Source organism: Chlamydotis macqueenii, chromosome 4 (assembly GCF_036417535.1).
Source record: "Chlamydotis macqueenii isolate bChlMac1 chromosome 4, bChlMac1.mat, whole genome shotgun sequence".
Classification (NCBI taxonomy): Eukaryota; Metazoa; Chordata; class Aves; order Otidiformes; family Otididae; genus Chlamydotis; species Chlamydotis macqueenii.
Genome location: NC_141559.1, coordinates 68,424,710 through 68,449,782, shown reverse-complemented (window position 1 = coordinate 68,449,782; position 25,073 = coordinate 68,424,710). Strand labels below are relative to the sequence as shown.

Genomic DNA, 25,073 nt, shown 5'->3' with positions numbered 1-25,073 from the left:
TCCTAAATTACATAGTTCAGTGAAGCATTCAAAAACAAATGTTCATCTCCCATGGGGTATGGTAAAAGGCCTAAGGACAAGCTTTGATGTGGATATGAAGTTATGGTAGCTCTCAGGTCCTGAGTCATCTTCCAGTGGCGCCCACATGACCAGAAAGGGAATATATATGCTTCTGCACATTTCTGAGCCAGACCTTAAGCTAATGTCACTTAATTATGCAGCCTTTACAATCAGTGCGGCAGTACCAATTTATGTCAGCTTAAGATCCCACCATTCAGATTTCAAGACTGAGAAGTTATACAGACAAGATATTACACACTACAGGTTTAAAAAGGAGGTTTGCATTTTATACATTAATGACACATTAAAATTAAAATAAATTACACATTAAAAAGACAGAATTCTTAATTTTTAATATGCAATTTGAAGCATCAACAGGAATTTGCAGCTCCTGAGTTCTTGCCCATTATTTGCTAGCTCATATACTAGCTGAGACCATGCAAAAAAGTGACGTTGGCATCTTACCTTAAGTGAGACACTGCTGCAGTCCTGATTTGGCTGGCTCAGCAAGTCTGAGCAGGTATGCAGCAGAGCTTCCAAGACAGGAGTTGGCAATACGGGACATCCACATAGAGGTTGCAAGGAAGCTTAACTAGATTTCTCCAGGAAGCAGAACAAGTCTAGGACAGATCTGTGACCCATGCTATATTCTTTTTGTTTTTCCCAGAAGTAATATATCATTTCCTAGCTATGTGCCTTTTATATATATACTGGTGGGACCATGTATAAAACAGTATTACTCACCAAAAGCTAAATGTGAGATCGAAGTGTGAGGGCCATGCATATGAGTCACTTGTTTAAACATTTTCGTTCTTGTCTTTCAAGACAAGACTATCTTGTCTTTCAGTTCTTCACAAGCCCTACTCATGTATCAACTCAATTTAAAAAGAGAAATTGATTCCAGATGTCTTAAGTATATTTTTGCAGTCCTGCAATTTAAACAAGTTACAGCAATACTCACCTTCACGTAGTTTTGGATCATTATAATATGAATTCCAACTGACAGCAGTGGAACTCACAGGGACCTTTCCTGGTTTCCAAAACCAGCTTTTACTAATTTGGATTCCATTCCAGATTGTCAGAAGGACTGTGTTTTAAGGAGAATCATTCATTTGATGATCCCATGTACAGCTGCCCACCACATGTACAGCAGCAGCGTTAGCATTTTTAATTTCCCCCTACTTTCAGCTTCAGCACTGGAACCCATTACATAGCTGGCATCTCACAAGTGCTGTGTTACTTCACCTCTTGCCTCAAAAAATGATCTGTAATAGCAGGGTGGCTATTAATAACGAATAGCTAACTAATAGCAGGAATGCACAGAGAGGTGACAGCAGGTAGGATGCCAGCCCTGAGAGATGACCATTCAATTTGTTACTCTGCACAGACTACATGATCTCTAGCAAATAATGTCACCCTTGTGCCCTAGGTCCACATCTCTAAAATTAGATTTGTTTGTTTCCATGCCAGATAAGTATAATCAAATGTCTGGATGATCAGATATTGCAATAACAAAGAGGTTATAATTACCTGGGGTAAGGGATGCAAAATCCCTCTGGATCACAATCATTGAGTTATCTCCTTGCTCTTGGGGGTAATGGAGGTGAGGTGTGCTGTATGGAGTGGAAAACCCTGACTAATAGAGTCATCATGGCCAGTACTGCAGAGACAGCTGCCAGTTGATTACTCCTGCTTTGAGTAGATATTGGACTTAATGAACTCCTAAGGTTCCTTCTAATTCAAATTACTCCTGTTATTCTGTTCTAATGCTACATCTCTGCAAATATTTCCTCTTGGAACACTGGAGACCATGGTGCACAGTCCCGAGGTAGTGCTGCAAGAGACAGCCTGCCTCCATCAGGGACAGACCACTTAAGTCACAATGGACCCAGTGGATTCAGAGCAGCTCAATGACCCCACCAAAAATACTTGTGGCACCAGGCTAATCCTAGAAACAGCCTAAGTGCCTTTAGGTACAGCCACAGAGCCAATCAATCATAGAATCATAGAAAGTTTGGGTTGCAAGGGACCTTTAAAGGCCATCTAGTCCAACCCCCTGCAAGAAGCAGGGACATCTTTAACCAGATCAGGTTGCTCAGAGCCTCATCCAGCCTGGCCTAGAATGTTTCCAGGCATGGGGCATCCACCACCTCTCTGGGCAACCTGTTCCAGTGTTCCACCACCTTCATTGTAAAAAATTTCTTTCCTTATATCCAGTCTGAATCTACCACCCTCTATTTTAAAACCATTACCCCTCGTCCTATCACATCAGGCCCTGATAAAGAGTTTCTCCCCATCTTTGCTGTAAGTCCCCTTTAGGTATTGGAAAGCCACTATAAGGTCTCCCTGGAGCCTTCTCTTCTCCAGGCTGAACGGCCCCAACTCTCTCGGCTCTTCCTCATAGGAGCGGTGCTTCAGCCCTCTGATCATCTTCATGGCCCTCCTCTAGACTAGCTCCAACAGGTCCACATCCTTCTTATGTTGGAGGCTCCACAGCTGGACACAGTGCTCCAGACATGGTTTATTTCCAGGTGACCATCTAAAGGCGATGAAACTTTGCCATATTGGGAAATGTGCTCTCTAGCTCACATTTACATGCCATGTCCTCTCACACTGCCACTGCATCAGTGCTTCAGTCCCCCCGGCCCAGCTTTTACATGCAATAGTGAAAGTGAGCTTTGTGGTTCCTATTGACTCTGCACATGTTGCATCTCTCACTAAGTGTGGCTTTGTAAAAGCCTTGTGAGCTGACATTCGAAATAACAGCTACTGGGATGTATTTCCTTGTGATGCCCACATTTTTTGAAGCTGTGCGTAAAATCAGACAATTTCAAAACAAAGTCTGATCAAGGCAGTTTAAGGGACTGTGTCACATCAGATATGGCACCTACTTTCTCAGGGTCTCAGAGGTCAGCGTCCTGGAGCAGCGCTCCCAGTCCTTGGGCAGCACAACTCAACCAATCTTCTGGGGGGTGTTTGAAAGATAAATCAGGAACATGAGACTTTAACTTACATATAAGGGTCTATACTTCTACTAGGAGGAAAAAAAAAAAAGAAAAAATATTTTAAAGTTTTCGATGTGGTAGATCATGACGACATAGACTTCACCTGACAAGTCTCTTAAATTTCTGTTTGTGTTCTGGTTGCTGGGGTTCTGGCCAAACTTACACTTTCACATTCACAATTGCAATTGTAACTGTGACCCTTAGCTTGTGAACTGTTCTCTCGACTCCTATACAAAAGTCTGTGAATGCAAATACAATATGCAGTGAAGCAGATGATATTTTCAGAGACCACCACTGCCACCAGTTGTGCGACATGATTGCATGTGGCCACAGTGAAACGCAGTGCACCAAGGCTCGCAGGGCTCGCGCCACAGTGTTGTGGCTGAAATGGGCTGCAAAGAAGCAGGTAATAGCTCCCAAACATATTTCCTGGTTTGGCCTCTTGCAGTTACGGACAGAAAGCTGGACAGGATCCTGACACGCCTCACTCATGGGGCTACTGTCTCCAACCTGGGCGTGTGCGAGCAGTCCTGCGTGCCAAGGCTTGTTCCTACAAACCAGGCCACAAGGCCTTCGCATAGTAAAACAAGATTAAAAGTAAAAAATCTCAGCTATTTTCTAAAAATAGAAAAGTGGAACTGGGAGAGAGGGAGAAAACATGTTCTTGCTGATGGTTTAGCAGAGAGGGACGAGGTCTGGCACAGCAGTGACAGCAGGCTCACCCCTGCATGGCGGAGCAGGAGCCAGCGCAGGGGAGTTCAGCACCAACCTACATAAATAAGCCCTACATACAAGACCTGAACCTGCTGCGGAGAAAAGGTGTTTTGCTATCTGAAGAATAATGCTTGCATCCCACACCAGTTTTAAAGCAACAACTTTCAAATATGAATTTTAATTAAAAATAAAAATCAATGCAAATACGTTGAAATTCTACATATACATACATGGTTTGATGGTGCCTTGTGTTTTGAAAATGTCACTGGAGAAAGGGAAAGGGAAAACAGCAGGAAGAGTGGAAAAAAGGCAAAATTAATTTGTTGTAGACTTACAGTTTCAGTATTTGACAAAGGAAGTGGATATAAATGGAAACTAAATTGAAACTGAGACGTCTCTCATTCAGCACAATATATTACTGCTAGTAGTCAGCTACAACTGGGAGAGACAATTTAATTACCAATAAACAATTTTGAAGATGTACATGTGTTTTAGTGTCTTAATAAAGTTGCAAAAAAAAAAAGAAGCAACAACAAAAGCTGAACCCAAGTCTGCGGTTCAAGAAAAACCTTGGTAACACACATATAAAATGTGTAGGGGATTTTTCAAGTCCATTGTCACACAAGGGGAATAACATGCTAGACAAAAGAGATCATTGGATCATTCTTCATTAAAAACTATTCTTTCCTCAAGTTAGAAATGCTTATTAAAAATTTTGAGGGCTTTTTTTTGTAATCTTTATATTTCATAAAGCTGGAATATTGCAGTTACAATATTTTAAAGTTTGATTTTGGACTGTAAGTTTGTTTCCCTTTTTCCCTCTTTTGCAACTGAATACAGTGGAATGAATGAGGACTTCGATTTTCTTCCTTTCTTATCTCTTTCTTACTCCTTTTATTATGCCTAAAATAGGGCTTTTTTTCATACTCTCCATCAAACCTTTGTCCTCATTGCCTGGGAATTGAATGACTATGTTTAAAATAATGTCTTTATTCTTGTAAATATAATTTTACAATGGAGCAGGGAACTTCGTTTTTGCTAAAACCTGACATTTACTTATTTTAAGCTACATCTTTATCTTGCTTTTCATATTCATCTCACTAGTCATTCTACTGAGGACTTGTTCCAAAAGCTACACTTGTTTTTACGAAGTTTAATAAGTTTAAGTAGACCAAAGGAGAGAGAGAGAAAAAAAAAAAAACAAACAGATCTTTTGAGGGAGAAAAAAAAAATCTGAAAAAAACTCATTGTGCTTGCAGGCAATTCATTGCATTTATGATGTCCAAAATGCTAAACTTCAGCCTGGGTTACATTTCCTGGCTGAGATACAGAGATTCTCAGAAAATCGAGGTTTGAAATAGAAAGTCAGCAGTAACCTCATCTGGCACACAAGGAACCTCAGCAGAGGGGACAAAGCTGAGAGCGCTGCCACTTGGGAGCTGTGAACTGAAATAGAAAGACTTGTCGTCTTTGTTTCATTTTTAAAATATGTGAACAAAATAAAAGCTGAAAACATGCATTGTGTTTTCATTTTCCTGTGCCTCTGCTAGAAGCATTGCTCACATACCCTGCCGGTACGCAGCATGACACGCCACAGTTTCTGCGCTCTGATCGCTCACTCTTATGTTACTGCTCAAGTATGCATTCAGAAAAGAGCCAGCAGATATAGTAGATTTATTCTAGTTGTTGAGGTCAAGGATTTCTTTTTTTTTTTTTTTTTTTTTTTGATTCAGCTGAGAGGGAACTCTTTCCTCTTAACACCACACAAGCTTTCTGCTTTGCAGTCTACTGCCAGTGCACACCACTGATAAAAAGACATGTGAGAGTATTTTTAAAGGAAAATATTTATCAATCTGAAGCACTGGTGAGTTATGTGCCATCTCCAGTGCCAAAGTTAGGGGGCTTTCGGCAAAAAGCAGTATCAGCATGCAGTGCAGTTCAGAGACTCCAGCTGCTGGAACCTCTTGCAAGACATGTAAGTAAAGGGCTTTACTTAGCCGAAGCAGACTTTGTATATTCTCTTGCCTCATAAAAACTCTGAGATAATCTAAACTTGAGATTAATTTCCTAATACTAGTAATGTTGCTACCTTGCTGTTGCTTTAAATAATGCGTGTACATTGGCACAATAATAAATAACTTACCTTTCTAGAAATGTTTTACTTCTTAGTGTAAGGAGCAGAATTTGTACATGGCTCGGGCAGGCTCTGCTTGCTTTTCCAGTCACCGACAATTCCTATTCTCTGTTTTCGATCGGCTGATTTCTTCGATTTCTTGTTGCTCTGATTTCAAGGACAATGGGAAGCTGACAGCAAAACACAAAATCTGTGCAAAGGAAAATAAACAGCAGAAGGGTAGTTTATAAAGCAGCCTCAGTGAAGACGAAAATGGTGTGTAACCCCCACGTTAAACTTGTGGTCTTGTGGGATTTTATATGCGTTATAGTGAGCTTTAAGAGGTCACAGATGATGTGACTAAGAGTAATTAAATGTCAGAAGAAATATTTTGATTGCTTTATAAAAATGTATCTTGCTGTTCATGCTCACATTTAAATTAATCACTTGCTGTATGGTTATTTGGAGTTTATTGCAGGGATGGATTAACTTTCTCTGAGCTTCATGCTGCAGTTTAAGGTCATGAAACATTTCCTTGTTCTCTATGCAGTTCATGTATGTGTTGGCAACAATAGGCCTGGCAGAGAGGCGTTGAAATCCTAAATTTTTCTTCTTGTCTGTGAGGGCCTCCCTGCCCTTTTGATGGCTGCCCGCATGCAGATAGGGTGATAAATGGATGGAAACTGGATGTTGTGCCAGGAGGCTTGATTAGCTCCCCTGACCAGGTACAGGTGGTATTAACCTGAGATAGAAATTTAATGCACTCAGAGTTCCTAGTACCTTCCTGTCCAGACAACTTTGAAGTCCCTTGCATTCCTTGAAGCCATTCCAAAAGCACCTAATCCCTCTGACTTTGCACCTTCTATTTGGCTCACACTGTTTCCTAGCTCCCAATAACTTTTAGCAGGTCCTTCCCTCCAGACCCATCCTCTTGCCTTCCAGCCCTCACAGTGGAAATCTGGCATGTACCCACAGGACACCACCAACTTTATTTATTGAGATACATCACCACAATCACCTCTTGAATCAGGTGCTCAGAGGAACACAGATGCTGCCCCGAAGAGCTTGTTACCACTCCCAGTCCTGCTGTTGACCTTCTTGTCCATAGCAATGCAAGAGGCATATGGGGAAAAGGGCTCTGTTCATTAAGGGAGAAGCTCACCATTCATGGAAGTCAATAGGAAAGCTCTCCTTGCCTCCAGCCAGGTAGTCAGACCTGGGCGCCAAAATAGCAAGGAAATCAATAGAAGTGCAGGGCTGTGAAGCTGCAGCGTGTTATTCCTGGTGAAGCTGGGGTGTCACCTCCCTGAGCAAGAACAGGGAAAGGCTCTGTAGAAACAAAGTCGCAGGGTGGAAACAATCATGTTTTGAAGGTGCATTGGCAGGAGCAACTCAGAGATGTAGGAGGTCAGTGTGAAAGTCAGCCTCCCCTGCTGCTAGAGGAAGAAGATGTTGGTTTTCAAGAGTGTTTGGAGAGTGATAAAAAGTTTAATTTTCAGTACAGAGATGAGTAAGAGCTGAGGTAACTCCTTTCTTCTTTTTTCCTTGCAACTCAGCTCTCACATACCTAGCTGATGTAACTGCACTCCAGGGAGAAAACAGCAGTTTGTTATATTTTTGGAATTTATGTATATTCATGTGTTCCATTAGTCTCTTGGCAAATGCATCTTTTGAGCTCTAAAGCTTTCTGAACCTTTCATATAGTCCTTTGCTTTGAAGCAACAGATGTCTGTGATAAGCAGATGGTTATGGCTTTGAATCTGAACATCTTTAAATACTTTGTTGTGTATATTTTGTGGGGAGGAATGTGCTCTGTCTTACTATGCAGAACTGATGCATTAAATAAAAAGTATCCATGTCTGGATGCTCGGTGTCACTTCCTAGCTTGCAAACTAATAAACCACATGTTTTTCAGGATTATTTTTTTTGTGAGATATTTTCACCTCATTATTCAACTTGTGTTTTCAAGTTGCAAATCAACTGTGAAATGTGCTAGTCTGAGCTCAGTCAAAGCAAACAAGCAACAAAGAGTCAAAGGAGCTGCTCCGGTCGTGAATTATATTCTCATTCTAATGTATACTGTGAGCAGGCTGAAATCTTCCTCTTGCAAAATTTCCCAGAGGAAATAATGCAGTGCCTATAGAAATAACTGAGAAAAAAAATCTTTTTTATCTTTCTTATTCTAAAATTTCATTTTTCACGAGATACAGCTATGAAATTCAATGAGTGGGAAATCTAAGAACATAAGATCTTAGACCAGGAATAAATTTGGGAACACAAATGGAAAGAATAAATCTCAAATAAGAAGATAACTCTCATTTTCTTTCAAGGAAAAGAAACCAGATAAATAGATTCGATCCAAATGTTTTACTACTGGATATTCATTTGCTGCTCTAAAAACTTTAGTTCTTTTCTCCCTCTCTAGCTGACTTTGAGACTTGAAGAGTTTGTTTTTTAAAGAAATCTCTTCAGACAGCCTTTGACATGTGAGAACTGTTTAAACTTGAATTAGTTGATCTTAAGAACAGATTATTGCACACGTTGTCAAAGGCTTTGGTAATTATAATGACATGAGATATGTTATTGCATGGACTCAGTGCTTAGACAAGGCACCAGCCTAACTTGAAAGAAGAGAAATTCCTCATCTCAACCAAGCTTTGGAGTTTTTGATTGCACCTTTGAGAAGGAACAGGACTGTTGAAGGGTCCGTGGTGCTGGAGGGGTGCTAGACGGCCTCAGTGGTGATGCTTTCCCTCCCTTTTCTCTCTTTCTCCATTCCCTCGGGGAACATTTTCCTTTCTTACTTCTCCAGGATACAGTAACTCTTAATGCCAGGCTGTCCCAGAGTACAGATTTTCCTCTTTTTTGGCATCTCAAATCAGCTTCTCTTTACACCACAACACCAGGGCTGATGTTCGGCCTTGCTGGAGAAGAGAAGGCTTGGGATGGAGAAAGGGCCTGAAGTCCACTGTTTGGACTTCAGTGGCTAATCCCCATCTCGGCAGGTACAAGCAAAGTAGCCCACTTGTAAGCAAAGCATGCAGGCTGCTGACCCTTGTAGTTTGTTGTCCAAGGCTAATGGCTACTCTAATTACTGCCTTGACTAGCTCTGCATTTCCTGGTGTTTTCCTCACCCAGATGTCTTCTGGGACACGTCATTACCTATGACAACAGTGGACTAAGAGAACCATTACTTTGACTAAAGAGAGTAGTTCCTTCACTTGCACTTTGAAAGTTTTAAGATCTCTTCTGTATCCAATGCTGTAGGATTTAAAAAGAAAAAAAAAAGAAATTGTTGAAGAGTTCTATTTTATAGTCTATTATTTGACAATATGAGGTTTAGAAATCTAAATACAAATGAGAAGGAGTTGTGAAAATGTCTAATTGATGAGCTATCTTTATTTCTGACAATTCTATTTTTTTTAAGGCTGCAAATGTTCAAATACTTTGAAAATTGCAGGCAGCACTCTGCTACCTGACAGCAATGTAACTCAGAGAGAGGATCTCCTAAATAAATCCCTGCAATGGTATGAAGAGATTACATCCTGATGCATGCCAGACTTCTTGTGTATCTATCTCAGGATCTGATCTCTCTTTTGGAGCCATACTATCCATTATTGGTCTGGTGCAACACCTCAGCACGTTGTATGTATTTATTTCTCTGAACACCACCTCTTGGGCTTACAGACGTGAGGACTGAGGCAAGACTCAATGGCTGTTGAATTGAGATAATACTAGAAGTCTGTGAAGATACAGAAAACTGAAGGCAGTTTTCCTGAAGTGTGGAAACATGTGCCCATCCACAGCCACCCATAAACAGGCAAGCAAGGAAGCAGTGTAGTGGAATCCCAGCTTGCAGATGGAAAGCTAGTCTGAAGTTGCTGTAAGCAAGCTGCTGCAATGGAGGTCTGCAATGGGAATGTGGCCTTTTGGCTTGTAGGAGCATGAACCTGCTGGAACAGGTATTTTCGTCCTTAGTCATCAATATCTGTTAGCTAATGCAACCTGTCTTCGAGTGACTGCCCATTTCTGAAGTTCAGTGAAGCAACTAACATACTTGGTATCTTAAATGTAGTTGAGGGCGGGGGGTGGGGGGGAAATCTGCTTGTATTCATATTCCAGAGGGAATTATTTCTGTAATAGTTTTAAGGTTTCCTCCGTGGCTTTGAAGATACTTCCCGAAATCTGCAATTACATTCACATAACATCTGTGTCCAGCTTTTTCTAGAATAATGGTGAAGCAGACTACATGGTAATTAAAACAATTCTTTCTCTGAACTTCATCTCCCTTTCAGTTAATCAGCTGATGCTCTAGCAAGTAGTTTCTGCCTTGAGGGGTTGTTGATAGACAGTTCACTGAGACAGCTCAGTATCTCAGCTAAGTTATTCCTGTGAGGTCCTTGATAAAACAGAAAAAAATTCAGTGCTCACCACAAATTGACTGTGGTATTTATCAGCAGTTCAGATCTTGGACAACACAGAAAGCCTTTTGTGGAGCATGTGGGAAAAGGCGACAGTGCAGGCAGTCACAAGAAAGTACTGGGACTGTTATGGGTTTTTTGTGGCAATGGGGAACCAGATTCAGCTTCACATTGTTGCTACAGCAAGGGCACAGCCAGCACACCATGATCACTGCCTCAGTACGTGAACAAGCTCCCACATACCCGCACAGTGTCATTAGCATGTTCCCTGCATCTCCTCCCTCAGAGGAAAAAATCCAGGCAATCCTGGAGGATTACAAAAAGTCTTCAAGGTTCAAGAGAGTAACAACACAAGTGTTTAAGCATCCCAAAAGGCCAGAATAATTCCCAGTTGCAAAGCTGAAGTTTCGGACACTATGTGACCATGCTGGGTTGACCATACCATGGCTGCTATGTTCTGCTCCTTAAGGAAAACATTCTGTATTTATGGTCATTCCTTGTTCAGGAAGGAACATGTTGATTCCCTAGTCAGATTGAGAGCCAATGGTCCTAGAACAAGAGGGCAAGAAACCATGTAAACTGAAAATTAAGATATTTTATCATTATAATTATTGACAGATGCCACATACTCCTAGATTTTTGTAATCTACAGACTGGGAGTCATCCTTCTTTCATCTATACCTGCTTTTGAAAATACTTAAATTCCTATCACTCAGGTGGAAATCAGAGGGAAAAAAAAAAAAAATTTTGGTTTCTGCTTGAAACAAAGTAGTTAAGGCCAAGAAGAGAGACATAAATGAACACAATACCTGTGGGATTTGGTAGCTGACTTAAATACACTGGTTTTTAAGCATAGGCATGGACTCAACTCATGAGGGAAAGAGTCATCCTCATATTCATCTTCCTGGATGAAAAGAATGATAGCTTCAGGCAGACAGTATGCAGAGATGTTTGGATGAAGGTGTTGCCAAAAACCATGCCAACAGTGCATCTATGCTGTGAATATCACACTTGAAATTAGTCAGCAACAGCTATGTCATCTTGATTTGCATGCTAATACAGATGATGCAATAAGGCTCTGGAGAGATGGATCCACAGTTGGCTGACAATAAATTTTTTGGCTTTTATGAATCACTGAAATTTCAAAATTCTCAGGAGTGTATTTCTCTAACTTTGCACCTTGCCTCTTAAATGAATAAACATCCCGCTGTGGTCACATCTATGACATCAGCTTTTCAAGGATAAAAGGATGGCACACTTATTTCTTTCTGAAAACAGCAGGTGCAGAAACAGAGTTTCAGATATTTTACATACACATGAACTGTGACAGAAGTTTGCCCATTGTCAGGATTCTTGTTGAGAATAAGCCTATGTTACGGTTGAGAACAAGCTATGTTTCAGGGCCTACTGGAAACAGAGCACTAAACCCTGTTCCAGAAAAAAAAAAAAAAACGTTCAGAGAGAAATATGAAATGCCTTTTCATGAGATGAATGTTGTTTCTAAGACAATCCCATGATAGCAGGTCTTTGAGCTACATGGCCATTTCCAAAGTGTGAAGGGACCATGGGTCTGTTTTACCTTGCAGGCAAGGAAGGAACATGAAGGTCCAGAGAGGCATGTGGGGTCATGGTGACTCATGCTTTCCCTCCTTATGGCAAATAAAGTGACACGTGGATCTTCTGACATCTTTGTTCCACTCAGTGTAGCCCTTTCTCACTCTGCTTTTTTCCCATAGACAGAGTTAAAGAAATTCCTCCACCATCCCCTCAGTAACATGGAAATTTTCAGTGTAGGATTATATAAATCATATTTTGCTAACATTTACGGAAGTTATGACCATACTTCTGTGGTCAGGGCTGTGTGTATATTTGTTCATACTGATTTCACTGTAATGCTAGCTTGTTGCCCCTTGTTGTAATGAGGTCTTAAGTTTTCCCTCTTGGCCTGAGGTGGTATTTTCCAGATGAAGCATTTTCCCTGAACTGACAGTGTGTTACAGCGCTGTAGCACTGTATCACTTTGCTATGTCTTTGAGGGCTCAGCTTTCCTGCAGGTGACTAACGCCGTTCTTGAAGTTCATGCTCTAATGCAGACAGGGTGATTGGCTAATTTCTGGCTTCTACCATCTTTTCTTCATTGCTGCCAGTGTTTTCTCATGCTTCCCTGAGGACACCAGATGCATCTAATGAGTCTGGTTCCAGGTTCCAAGCTGAAACAGATCATGGACAGCAGCCATGGGTTGTTCAGATGCTTGCATGGGAGGGAGAGATCTTTCTCGTTTTTCTCTTGTTGAACCAATTCACTCAATAAGAATTTGGTTTAGATCACACTGGCATTGCTTTTAGCTAACTCCAACCTTTTCTAACTTTGTCCTGAATTCCAAGCTTTTACTGTCTCCTAAAAGAGGAAAGTTGCCTTAAAAGAAAACTGGTGCATGGGACAGTGTGCCTTGCTCCCAGCTTAAAGGATAGGACAAGAAAAAGCATTTAAACCTAAAAGTCACAGGCTGTAGCTGGTGGAAAATAATACAACAGCCAGAGACATGCTTCTCCCCAGTGTTACATAAGTAGATATAACGTATAATGTACTGCAACATCACAGGAGGTCTCCCAAATTGAAAACAAGGAGGAATAAAAGACTACCGCACCTTGCCTCTTAAATCCCTGAATGTACTGTCTGTGTTGATTAGTTACTTTGATTTGTGCTTCCCCACACAGCTCATTTTTCCCTTTAATAAGAGTTCGGCTTGTAAATTGTCACTTGGATTGATAGTATTTGCACCAAACAGTGTAATTAGGCTGGAGTGACGGAATATATTACATTGTTTGTTTTCCATTATGTTTATTCCAGATGGTTTTTGTCACCGACTCTTTTTCTGAGCCAGGCTGTTAATAAACATAGGATAAATCTAATGAATAAATTTGCTGTGCTCGGTATAGATTGGTGGTGGCTGAGATGGGGTTATGCCACTAAGTAATGGGCTCTCATTAGAACCACAGAAAAGTTAATTCTCCCTCTCACATATGAAAGGGAAACTGAGAGTATGGATAGTGAGTGGTGATAGATAGTGAGAAGAAACTTACATAGGGTTTTTTCCTTTATAAGACATCAGTTTAAAAATTAAACCGAGGTTATGATGAGTACACACTTGTGGTGCTTTGCTGCTTCTCTGGACAAGGGAGGTGTTGTACAGTAAAGCTATGGAGCACGTATCTGGGTTGAAGCCTTTCATTGCTGGGAAGCTCCTCTGTGCCCTTGAGCAAGCTGCTTCAGTCTGTGCCTCAGTTCCTGAACAAACACTTCCTTTCTTCTGCATTTTAACTGTCTTGTCTGTTCAAATAGAAGTTGCTCAAAATCCCTGCCTAGGCTGGAGATGCAAAAACGATTTTAGAAAGAGAATTGGAACAGTTTGGTGAAAAGAAGCCCACATGGGATGGAGATGCAATGTGGAAGTCTACACGGCACCAGGACTTGTCTTCATCTGTAGTGTTGACTGGAAAAAACTAAAAGCTGTGACAGCAGACCTTGGAAAAGTCATATCACTAAAGGAGTTTTCCAGTACTGGCCTTTTAGTTTTTCCTTCAGAAAGGAACACAGGAAAACCCAGGATGAAACACAACAGGGTCTATCCTATCATGTTTCAAAAGCTTTAAAAGCTGCATTAGAAGAGGTGACAATGGTTGCTCAGTAGCAGGACCTTAGAGTCTAGGTTAAAGAGCACATTTTTTAGAAGATCAGCTAAAAGCAGATTATAGCAAACAAATTTAGTTTCTACTAACATTTCCCACTTTCTCTGAATTCTTCCAGGAAGCACATAAGCTGGCAGCTGCCCGCAGTGCTGCATTCTGTCACTATGAGTGGCTTCTCCTATTTCCATAACTTCTTAGCTCTGCTCTGACCAGCTAAAACAGTGTCTCTGTCTCTGTCTCAATGCAAGGCAACAGTTCCCCAAGCGAAAAAGCAAACTATGAACACAAGAGTGTGGATGTGCCAAGGTTCAGAAGAAGAAATTGTCCATCCGTGTTCACAGAGGCCCACTAGCAGCAGGCTGGGACATCCAGTTGGTGCTGTGAGCTGGGTGGCAGCAGGTCTCAGCCATGGTGGATTTGAGGCCCCCTGCCAGCCTGGCTGCAATCTCCTCCTGCCCTCGCCTGTTGCAGTGGTGTCACCAGTTTGGAGGGGAGAAGGGAATAGCATTTCCCCTTACGAAATGGCAGAGCATTTTCCTCTACATGTTGCCAGCCACATCCTGGAACTGGTAGTGAAGGATCCTCCTCTTCAGCCTAGCATTACTTTTAAACTAGGGAGCCGGGCTCACAAAGACAACACAACGCCTGGCATTAGCAACCATACCATATATTACCAACGATGCCATTCACCTCTTACGTGCCTCTTTCTCAGGTACGCCAGCTAAGCTGCAGCTGGAGAAACTAAAGGCTAAACATTTCTGTTGGCTGGCATTTGTGAAGGTTGCTTGGAAGAGGAGCAGACAAGGAAGGGGGAGGAGAAGTAAGCTGTGTGGGAGCAATAATTCAAGAAGCACCAAAGGAATGGTGAGCTCAGAAAGGCAGAGAGGGCACGGCTGTTTCAGTCACAGGTATAAGGAAAATGAGGATACAGCCCATACCCGCAGCACTGGGTGTCCCTCCTGGCCAGGCTGCAAGGCATGAAAGCGTTAACCCTTCTGGAATTGGTACAGGACATTCCAGCGCTTGAATTCACACAGTAAAAATAAACCTCGTGCAAGGCGTGTTGCCTATGTGGTTTATGCTCTGCTTTTTGATTCAATCATTTAGGAATGCAGAGCCTTTCTACCAGGTCTGGGCTCTAACAGTGCCTTCGCTTTGCCGTCGCTGGACTGTCGCTGAAGGTGGAGCAGATCCATGGCAATGAAGTTACAAAGGTCCATGTCTGCCTGCAGCTGCATGGTGACGCTATTTCTGTAGGGCCTGATTCACCTCCAGACTGTGCTGTAGCATCATTTTTTCTAAGACTGAGGACAAAATGCTTTCACTTCTGTGTGTTGTACCCACCACGCTCTTCCTAGGCACCACTGCATGCGCACTTACACGGCAGGGCAATGGTGAGTCGTCCCATGGCGGCTGAGGGTTTAATGGGAAATAAGATGAATGAACAGCCCATACATCAAATTCCTGTGTGTTTGGTTGGCGAGGTACAAGGAGAATTTAGCTGTCCCCAGTCAGTTCCCTTTGTATGCAGAGTCAGACTAAAGCGCAGCAAGGTGGGAGCTGGATGACAGCAGTCCCAGGCAGGCAGCCACTCCGGGGTTTTTTTTGCCTGTATTGGCCAGGATAGGACTTGGCTTTTGTATTTTTGAACAATCGCAGTTCCTGCTTCTGCCACTGAAATCTTTGTTTACTCCAGTTCCCAGCACTTGAAGGCCTCCGGTGGGAGATTCTGCTCATTTCACATCTTTCTCTATCACCTTCCTTACTTTCCAACTGACCAAGATCAGATACAACCGCATGACATCCCGCATGCTCAGGCTGTCCTTTCGGTAGCAAGTGGCTCCCAATTTCAGTATCACGCTCCTTCTGCCACCAGCAGAAGTCATTGGCACCACCTCCAACTACTGAAGTGTTTTTCCTTCACCTCTGGGACTTTGCCTGCTCTCCGTTACCCCCTTCTCTCCATGCTCTCACACCTAGGATTACCTCTGAATTTTCAGTGCTGCCTTTCTGTGTGATTTTTCTTAGAATTCAGGATCCTCAAGGCTGGCAGTACTTTGCAGTTCCTGTACCTACATACTGAGAGGTGGTCTACTAAGAAGGCACATGGGAAAAAACATGTTTTAGTGTTGTTTTTCCTCTTATTGACAAGTGGAGAACATGCAGTAAGCAGGATGTTCTCATTGATTTATTTATGAGTAGTTCCTATACAAGGGAGTGGAAGACAGAGCAGAGGAACATTGGACCAATTTCTACTTGGTTACTCATTGGAAAACTGGAAATAACAACGACGTAGTCTGATGACTTACCCTGGATTTACACCAGTGCCAATGAGAACATAATTCAGTCCACTGATTTTGCAGCATATCCCAGTGGGCATGGAGAATACATACAGTGTGTTAAAACCTATCTGAATGCTTATAGTCCAATAATAATGTTATTTGCGGAGGATTATTTTAAAATGTGTTTTCTTCCTTCACTACTTTTACCCTATCTCTTTTGGTCTCCTGTTATTTTCACCATAGTCACTGAGCACCTTGGCCATGAAAATGACCAGCAACTGCAAAACCTTTAGTGAACTTTTTGAAGTATTTGGCACTTCTCATTTTGCTTGTCATAGTATTTTGTTGCCAACGTAGATTTTCGTAGTCTTGCCTTTTTAACTCCAGAATGCACTACTATCTTCAGAAATATTTCATGTAGAGTTTTGAAAGAAAAAGAATCCATAACATCCAACAATTATGTAATGAACTAAAATTTATTTTATCTCCTTTATGAAAAGGATATCTGCAAAGTTTTAGTCTGTTGCAAGACATGTTGATAAGAATTATTTGATCTCTGCCTTGACCTTGTTAATACCATTCAGGGTGGCATTTAACAACTGTTAATGAAAACTGTTTTACTTAAAGATCAGTTGCATAGCAACTTTTGTAGCAAACTGAAATAGAAAAATGTTCTAGGTCTATTATTAGGCTCTACCCAATTCTTCTCATGCTATTAAAGATGCTTTAGAAAATACTGCCTGTATTTTCTTTGCTTACGGCTTGGATAATCCCATAAACCCAGGGCACATGCCTGACTTGATTCACATCACTACTGCCATATATTGATGCATTGCAACACATGCAATGTACTTGAAGTTGACAACCCTTTGACCAAAAAAAAAAAAAAGAGAAGGAGGGAAAAAATGCCTGTGCTTTCAGTCAGAGGAGTAGAAAGCAGAAGATTTACATTAGAGCAGGAATCTTCCATGGAGCTGGAGGTAACAGGAGCTGCACCTTGCAGTGAAAATTCCTTAAGCCTCATCCTTTTATTTTCATCTCTGTGGCATGCGAATGTGTTAGCTTTACAGTGTAGCATGCTGCCAGAGCATTGCAACAATTACATTCAATGCCAGATGCTAAAAAAGTTCCTTGAAATATTACTAAATAAGGTATTGTGCATCTTCTACATGGGTAAAATAAGTAAATTCCCTGAGCAGTAAGAATAAGGGAATCTCTTAAGTCTATTAGCTATTTATCAAATGCTTGTACTTCTTTATTGTGTTTTTCTTCCCTTTCATTTAATTATCTAAATTTCAATCTCAGCGTGATAATTTTTTCTGGAAGCTAAAATCATCTCTAATTTGTTATTTCTTTATTACGATTTGAGATCCATGTTGATCCATTTGGAGGAGTAACAACATACCGAGATTTCAGTATCTAGAAAAAAATACTATCAGAAGGCTAATTATTTGGAACAAAATGGTGCTAAGGGCTAGAAGTTAGTACTGTTGCTGGGGATGTTACTGTATTTCCTATATAAAGATTTTGTTTTTGGGATCATAAAACACTTTCTGCAGGTTGCCATGATGGGTAACTCTACCTCATACAGTCTCTTGCCAGGAGGAGAGCGCTGTACTCGCTTAATAAATGTGGGCAAGCCTATGAGGGAGGACAAGTCATGGGTCCCAAAGGATCATGATGATGACTCTAGCATCCAAAGCTGGAACCCAAGAGACTTTCCAGAGCAGTGTATCCAGCACCAGGGATAACTAAACAGCAGCGCATCTGCATCAGCCTGGCTCACAGCCTGTTCCCGCAGGGACCGTGCGATACCCCTCGGCGTGGCAGCAGCCTGTTCTTGCTCATTGCCTTCCTCCCGCCACCTCTCCTCTATGACAGCAGGTTCCTGCAGAAGACCCGAGGGCCTTCTCACCACCCACCTGGTGTACAAAGGCAGCAGGGCTGGCCTTGCTCAGGTTTGCAGGTTTTACAGCGCGTGCTGGGGCTGCTCGTCCGGCGTGCCCACAGCAGGCACGTTGCTTCGGAGGGAGTAGGAGGGGCACGGCTTCAGAGAGAGTAGCAGGGGTTCAGTGTTGAACCTAAACTCAATTTTTGTATAAACCATTTTCTGCACATCTTCTCTCTACTGCATTAGCTCTCCTGCAGGCTGCCAAGATAACTTTATTTACTGTTTAAAATCTTAAATGGAAATTGAAAAGTCTCCAACATCATCACTAACATGTGCAGTGGGGACAAGCGGAAAAACTAAATTTATCACTGGAAAAACAAAGCTGATATACTCTTGTGGGTGGTTGGAAATCAGTTTGACACTGCAGCTACAGCACTTCAGTGTCTTGTTTTTCTTATTAAAATTGTTTTTCTCAGTTTTCTTCAAGGCCAATCAGTAATCATTTGTTTTGTTTGGTGTGTTTTCGTCTGACAGTTTTCATATCTCTCTCATTCACAGTCTGATTCTTCAGTTTGCTAAAGGATAGCTGATAAAACTCAGTTTCAGATAAATAAAAAATTATATTTATGCCATAAATACTCTCTGTGATTATGGGAAGACATATAGTCAGTCTCTTTTCATTGGCAGTGAAATCAGTGTATAAAGCATGCTTGAATATCTTTGTTCATCATTGCAATATTGTTTTCTCAGGGACATCATGCCAAATTCTCTTTTTTCAGTACTGTCCTTATCTGAACCTTTAAACCCTTTCTTTCTAAATGATGAAAAGTAGTTCCCAGTACACCTTGTAAAATCCTCTGGCTCTCCTTAGGGCATTCATATCCCCTACACTCAATAAGGATAAGAGTAAAAAGGAATACTTCATCTCATGACCACAGCAGTCACACCAATTGGATTCCCTATCCTTTTCAGTCAGCTCCTAACAGCATTCAGATATGTCTTAGTTTATGGTCTGGCAATATCAGAAGCCATTATAGTCAGATTCCATATTTCCATGGTAAAATCACCAAAGATCTTGACCCTGAGGATGTACAAGAGACACTGCTTTTCACAGCAGCTGCAAAGCACTCCAAGGAACCAGCAGTTTTAATTACGAATAAGCAACCGGACCCGAGGCTGCACCAAAGCTTCAGATCTGAAGTGAAAGTTGCCCTCAGCTGGAGGGAGGCTGGACTGCGGGTGGGGGTCAAGCCACACAAGCCTCCATCCATCAGGCTGTTTCTTTAACTCAGAGGGGTTTTGGAGAGCAGCAGGCAGGCTGTTTTCACTCACCATGAAATCTTCATAATGAATCATACTGCAAATGGAACAAAAAAAAAATTCTTTCAGTGGTTTTACTTTCTTTCAGTAGCATCCAGCAACATTTCTTTCAGTATGTTTTAAATTTATCCACACTCCATCATCTTATTATAACCATCACAGTGGCACAGCAATAGCTGGCTGATGCAGGACGGACAGACCAGGAGAGGTGGCTACTTACAAGTAGCTTTCAGGAGTCATTAGTATTTCTCTTCTTTCCACTTGTGCTTTATGAGTCTTAATTAACCTCTCTGGCAGCACTGCAAGGCAGGAAATCATTGCCCTTTATACAGAAATAGAGAAATGAAGCGGGTGATGTGATTTGCCCAAAGCTACAAAGAGAATCATTATCAGGACCAAGGTGAGAACTGATGATTTTTCTTAGTGCCTGGTCTGTAATGCAATTAGCAGAGCAAACTCCCTTCTCCTCATCTCCTGCCATGTTATCCTCCACCTGAGAATGGCACTGACTTCAGCAGTCCTTGCTATTTGAAGCTGAATTTTGCTGCTAAGGTTAATTTCCACTCAATAGGATAGCTCCTAATGATACACTTTTGCATCTAAGAGAAACATTAAAACATATCTTTGATTAAAAGTGAAGTAAGAATCCCCTTTAACTGCAGCTGACCCCAACACTTAGTAATTTTTCAGGAACAAGTCGATGCCTACAACAGCATTTTTTATGCCATCTAGTGGTCATAGAAAAATGAAATGCCAAGCTCAAACCCAGTGTGCCACCCAGGAAAGGTGCCGCAGCAAATCTAGCTCCTGCCCTGACCGTCCCTGCTGCAATTAGGGCTGCTTGTGCCTCCTTGTCTTTTGTCAGTCTTTTGCTTGGACAGCTGCGAGCTGTGCTGCCGAAACTCTGGAAAGCTGCAGTAAGAAGTGGCCTGAAAACAGAATTAAGTAGAACAGATAGTCTCAGGAGCGCTCTCAACTTACATGAATGTTGTTTTTTTGTGGAACAGGGAACAGTTTCTTCACTGCTTGGAGAGTGTGAAGGAAACTGGGGGACAGATGAAACAACTGATAAATGGTAGGTTATATATACAGATTAGTCATTTGTTTCCTGAGGAGATGGACACAATCAGGTGCCTTGGAGAATGGGGATGATGCTGGTGCCTCAGATTTCCTTCTTGCCGTCATGAGAAACAAACAGGCACAGAAACCTCTGTTTTCTGCAGAAAGATCCACAAACAAATTATTTCTTCCTGTTGTACCTCAACGCTGTACACGGCCGTGGCTGGCTCTGCCTTGTGCCATGAGGTACTGCCCGAGCAAGAGCGGCGCTCGCTGCTCCGCAGGGCTGACCTTGCTCCCTGCGGAGCAATGAGCAAGGCAGGGCCTCAGGGAGTGGGCTTGGACTTGGTGTTATTGTCAGCCACTTTTTGGTTCACTTCTCAAAAGCTGCAGATAGTGACTTAATTCTGCATGTAACCACGATCTTCAAAAGTGCAATCAAAAGAAATACTCCCCTCGCAAGGGCAGTAAGGAAGGGCTGCATTATGCATGTTTAATTAAAAACTGGTTTGGAGATTAAAGAAAGCCAGACAGTAGTGACATTTTTCCTCCTTTCCAGTGGAAACAGCACTACCTGCCTTCTTTAAAAATAACCAACTGTTGAACAATGGGAAGAAATTATAAATTTAGCATGCTTGAAAATAGGTCAGCTCAATAGGTCATGGCCATATAGATGTTTTTGTAAGGCATTTAAGGTGCTTTTAAGCTAATACATTTTAACTGAGAATTGCCATGAGAACAAATATGATAGTTCCTCATGTAGGTAGGGTTTAAGACATAAAAAGCATGTTAATTTGTCACAGTTGACCTTAGTGTTACATAGAAAGTTTAATACCATCTGCTAACAGAGTTTTGGCCAAGTGAAGCTAGTAGCTCACCAGACTTGGTCAACATTGTGTCATACTTTGTCTGTACAGACATTAACACATTTGGTAAAAATATAACAGCTTGACAAGGAAAGCTTCCTTGTTTGGATTGGACTGTCTTGGACAATCCTTCATCAACCCTCGCAGCCCTAGCTCAATGCCAAGACCCTGGTAAGTGAGCAGCCCAAAGCAGCTGAATCCCCTGCCAGTCTCAAAAACTCCTCGCCCACAGGTCATCCCTCAGGGCTTCAGCAGCAGGACAGTTTTCTGCTCCCACCTCAACACAGGAGGGCTGCGAACAGACGGTCTCCTCCAGACCCAGCTGTGCCACTCCAAGTGTGTCCCCTGTGCTCCCACTGTTCCCCTGGCCAGTTAGGGCTCCCCACTTCTTGTCAGACACAACGAACCACAGCAAACAAGAGGTCTCTAATTCCCGCTCTACAGGCCAATTTGGTTCATTTTGAATGAAAGAGGGGAGGAGACACACTTTGGAGCACCCAGCAGAGCTGCTGCTGTGCCAAGGAGGCCAGGATGGGCAGGCAGGTGGTGACCTCTCCATCCATCCCCACCTGAGAGTCATGTCTGCACCCTGCCTGAGCCAAAGAGGATTTGGGATGGCCCTGCCAGCAGAGCTGCAAGGGCAATAACCTCCAGCGGTGTGGCTTGTAATCTTCATCTGGCACAGCTCTCTGCAAAATGAACATCTGTCCAGAGCCTAAAGACATGTTTCAAAGCTGATTTAATTAGACCGGCGCAAGCACCCATCTGGACACTTTTAGAGGTTTGGCTCCCATTCACCTAGCAAACAACAGTGCTGGACAAAAATTCTTTTCACTTGCCCCAGTTGCAAAGTGGCCAGAAGGAAAGGAAGATGTATTAGCCACACCAGCGTCTTAAACTTTTTACAAAAAAAGTCTGGTGAATCCTGATGAGGTGTTTGACAAAGTTGTTGCCTGCTGAGAACTCCTGCCCGCGGTGGCCACAGCCACAGAAAGGGCAGCGGGAGGAACATGTGCCTGTGGCTGTGCAGAGCCCAGAAACAGATGATTTCCGTGGGTCCAACGAGTGTAGGAATGGTTTACACTGCACTGTGCCCTTCCCTTACCCACCTGGCTCTTACATTCCCCTACACAACAGTACTGGATAGCAAAGCACGCAGATGCTCCCCATATGAGTTAACGCAGTGCTGCATGGGTTAAACAGCCTGTGGAAGCGGCTGGTCCACAAAGAAAGACAGCCCTGGCAGAACAGCAGTAACAAACTGCACAGGGATATTTACATTTTAAATTGGTACAAACATTTCTGTAGCAAGTGCCTGACTATATCCTCAGTTTATCTAGCTTGACTATATCCTTAGTTATATAGCTCTTTATTCCAGCTTAGGCCAAATAAAAATAAATTGGTTGATTCTAGATCAATTAAGGCATCCAGTGAGGATGTAGCATTTATTTAACTAAATTATTTGAAGATAAACCAATACAAGTTTATGCACAGATGTTAGAAAAACATATCATACAGATTAAAAAAAAAAAATCTACTATGACAACTGAGAGCACCATCATTTTGTCAGTACCATTTGGAGGCTGCAGATAACCCAGGACTCTAATAGATTTTTTCCAAACTTAATAAAAACTTACAATTTAAATTTCTTTTTATCTACCTCATGCTTACGATCCATTGTTAAAATCCTTTTTAAGAAAAACAATTGGAATTTTAACTAGTTACAGATGGTGGAAATAAAATTGGGTCTTTACAAATCCGTGTTTAAAATAGGATTTTCATGGAGAGTACTGTTTATGTTTGCTAATGTTACCCAGGCTGTCTATTTATAAACTGGAGTAAAAGGTTTGCAAGCTTTAGCCTGCAGTAAAAGTAAATCAGAAGAATCGGGGAAGACTATGAGTGCTAAAACCCCCTAATACACTAGAGCTGCTTTATCCTACGCAGACAGGTCACAGCAAGGGGCAGGCAATGAGGAGAAGGGAACAGATGCCCTTCACACTTGTCTTTATGGAGAGTATAGTATTCGTAACTCATCAAACGGTCAGATTGGATTTCATGTTCCCTTGGCCTTTTCTTGGTACTCACACTGGTCCAGGATGGGAAACAGGGATGTACATAGACAGGGAGATCTCAGGGTTCCTGAGCTGTCTGCTGTTTCTGCAAAGTGGTACAAGTTCATGGGTGAGAAGGATTCTGAGCAAAGCCTCCATCGGGCCTCGCCCTGCTCTGGACTTTAGCTGCCATTGCAGGTGAGAAGGCTGAGGAGCCTCAGCCGCATCCTGCTGCTCCTCAGATGAGCCAGTCCCCTCTCTGTTCTTGGAAACCAGATGTTCCTCCAGGCGAGAGCACCAACTCCCCTTTTGCTTATCGCAGAGCGACTTGCACAACCTCTTGCTTTATTCTCTGGCTTCATTCATTTTTTTCCCTCAGAGATATCATAACGAAGCCATGCAAAACCCAGGAGCTACCAACCATTTGTCATTGGGAAATGGCAGCAACATCGTTTCCATGCACTTGCTACACGCCACAGGTCTCAGCCGCCTGTCCACCTCCAGGTTTTTGTGATTTTGGGCACAGGAAGAGTTGCAGACAGCCTGGCTCACCCTAGGCCTCGCTGTGGCACCCACCAACAAGGCAGAAACAGAAAACGTTTAAAAAAGATAGAACAAAAGCAACCCAACAGCTTACAGATGAACCTCCAAACCAGAACAACCACTTCGCTTAACAGGATCCTTGTTTTTGCCAAACGCACTGCGTTTGCTAACAAGCAGTGACTCATTACTGCCCTTTCACCACAGTCGAGGGCCTCTGCAGAGGAGGCTGTTTTGGCTGCGATTACTTCTGCACAAGTGGTACCACCTGCACAGCATCTCTGTTTCCAGGGTCCGAAAGACAGGACTAGTCCCTAACGGTCTGCAGTCAAGGAGAAGGCAGCTGCACACACCGCCATACACCCTTCCAACAGGTCCCTCTTCTGTAACTGCTGGAATGCTGCATCCCTGTCCTGGTTTGAAGACAGACCTCAAACAGGGAGAAGGGACTATGATATCTGCGCTCATCGCAGTGTGAACATTCACTACAGCAAACAGTCTACTTTGGCCAGACTTCTGGCACAAAAAAAAAAAGTTCCATCACATCTGAGATTTCCATTTAAGGACTTTTTCCAGCCATCTTTCAACTCAGCCAGCTGTAGCATCATGCAGAGGGGACAAGCCTTTGCACTGTCACCTCCCTGCTACCACGCTGCTCTCCAAACAGTCACACTCTGTCCTGCGGGGACACGGTGACAATCTGGAGGAACATACAGATGTGCATCAGTCAGTGTCAGGCTATTAAAGAGAAAACCCAGAGGAATCCACATCCCAATAGACAGGGAATAAAGGGGAAAAAGGTCCTTTCCCCATATGCCTCTTGGGAGCAGGACAGATTCTGACATTTGGGCTCCTGATGCCAAGAGGAGAGCTAAGCAGTGTCAGGAACCCAGCAAGGAGAGGGGAGCTCTGCACTGGCAGGCACAGGAGGAGGAGGAGGAGGAGGAAGAGGAGGAGAAGGAAGAGAGCCACCCCAGCAGGGAATGACAAATGTCACCACCCCATAACTTAGCCAGCGTTGTGGCTGTGAGGACATGTGGCCATCAGTGACACTGCTG

At 42.6% G+C, this 25,073-nt stretch overlaps 1 protein-coding gene across 4 annotated transcripts in view; it reads left to right on the top strand.

The window, feature by feature from the left end:
• Nucleotides 1-25,073, top strand: part of C1QTNF7 (C1q and TNF related 7) — a 52,572-nt gene that overhangs the window by 9,783 nt on the left and 17,716 nt on the right. For 2 of the 4 annotated variants that reach the window (XM_086747617.1, XM_086747616.1), the window contains exon 1: nucleotides 5,376-5,754. The exons of the other annotated variants lie outside the window; for them this stretch is intronic. The gene's annotated coding sequence lies outside the window, so the exon portion shown is untranslated. Of the gene's footprint in view, nucleotides 1-5,375; nucleotides 5,755-25,073 lie in introns of those variants that run through there. 4 annotated transcript variants of the gene reach the window in all.